Raw genomic sequence first — 2,202 nt, 5'->3', positions numbered from 1 at the left:
ACTGCGAACATGGTAAGATAACACGAGTATAGCAGTCGTCAAAACACGTGTGTACTAGACGTCGACTCAGTGAACTCTGCCTCGTTCTCATTGAAAAGGCACCAGCGTGCTCTACTTGGATGGTAGCAGCAGGCTGGTAGGGGAGGAGTCAGTAAGCAGGGTGACTAGGTGTAAGGAACGATTAAGGAGGAGAATTTTTTTACACTGTAGGGGAAAAGAAGGTTTAATATAGTGCTGAAGAGGATGGTAGTAGTGTTTTTTTTTTTGTTTTTTTTACCTAAATCTTTGGTCAGTACAATATATATTTCAATATCGTTTCATTAATATCATTTCTAATTATCTTCATTTGTTTGTCATTTTATTTATAAAATTACGCGGGAGTGATTCAATAAAATGATCTAAACTGCTAAAAATCATTCTTTTTTAAACTCCTGTATTTAATAAAAATTATTTAATAAAAAAAAATTGTTTTCGAATATTGTCAATTTCAATATTTCATGTTATTCTTAAAATGATCGTGAACACGACTTATGTCACATTTTTGTCTCCATATTTTAGTTTACTTAAACTGCAAGAGTGCAAGAGGGCCCAAAAGTCTTCATTTAAAAAAAAATTGTGGAGATTGGCCTAATGTACAAATTTACCCATTCTTTTATATTTTCATATATTTTATTTCTCAATAATTTAAAAAAAAACATAAATTTTCTATTTTGAGCATAATTTTAGGCTTACGGACGTACAAATCTAAACTTGATAGAAAACAATTGGGCACACTTAACGAATGAGTAGATATTTAAACACGAGGAACGAAATAATGATTGCACCGTATTACGCTGTGCGTTTGTAAGTTTTTTTATTTTTTTATTCTTTTAATAATTTCACGGTTAAATCGTGTTTTTCATCTTTTAATTCTGATGTTTGTTTTTATATTTTCGTATATTTTATTTTGTAATGGATTGGACGCACAAAACAAAGAAATCCGAACAGACAAAAAAAAAATTTCTGAGGTTTTTGGCTTGTTTTCATATTGAATTTTCTGGAATGAAAGGTAAGATTAAAAAAAAAAAAAATCATTCACTAATTTTTTCAACAATTTTAAACATTTACATGAGGTTGAATTATGATTTCGTCGCCGTAAATAGTTTCTACAAAAATTAGATTTAAAATTGTGCGATAATATTATTCATTATGGCATGATGAACATTTTGAAGTAAAAATAATGCTTTTGTTCAAGATCAGTAATATATAGAAAGGTTTTCACAAGAATTTCTGTGGTCCTGTTGGTAGGACGTAAAAAATCTTTAAAGGTCTCTCTCATGTTTTTCATTATTTTTTATAATGTTTGATTAAAAAAAATCAATACCGTCTTATATATTTTTTTTATTATAAAAGTTTAAAGACATGCAATCACTTGACGAAAAAACAAACAAACCTATATACACAGCAGTATAGCACAGTATATTTCAGTATTGTTTTTAGCTTAAGCGATATAATTAACTAAACAATGTTTCTTCAAAATAATTATATTTTATTCTTTAAATAATATCTACATTTTGATTGTGTTGGAAAGATAACAGGACAAAGCTAATCCCTAAAAGTTTAAAAAAAAAAAAAAAAAAATGGGCAGATTTGCCGTTTAGTTGTACAAATAGCCTCGAACCTGTCATAAAAAAGGAACACGTTGGGTTTATACCGGTATACCTTAAACGGAAGTTTGTTTATATTTACGTGATTATTGAAAGTGCAATCCTGTGATTAAAATTTAATTAAAATTAACCACGTTGTTTAACAACAAAAAAAAAACCCAAAAAACAAAACAAAAGAAATAGTGCAAGATGAAGTTTTAAAATGATTAAAAGTGTGTTATTTTATGATTTAAAATTGTTATTGTATAATTTAAAATTTTAAAACATTGATTAATACAAATAATACGTTTAACAAACAAAATAAATAAATAAAGAACGAAATATGAAGTTTTACAATGCTTGAATGTGTTTTATTTCGTAATTTAAAATTTTTAATTTTAAAACATTGATTAATAAAAATAATACGTTTAACAAAAACAAAAGAAAGAAAGAACGAAATATGAAGTTTTACAGTGCTTGAATCTGTTTTATTTTGTAATTAAAATTTTTTAATTTAAAATTTAAAACAGTGAATAATACAAATATACGTTGTTTAACGAAAAAAAAATAGAATGAA

The sequence above is a fragment of the Euprymna scolopes genome, chromosome 19, assembly GCF_053919585.1.
Source record: "Euprymna scolopes isolate OS-2025 chromosome 19, ASM5391958v1, whole genome shotgun sequence".
NCBI lineage: Eukaryota > Metazoa > Mollusca > Cephalopoda > Sepiida > Sepiolidae > Euprymna > Euprymna scolopes.
This window is presented reverse-complemented; position numbering follows the sequence as displayed.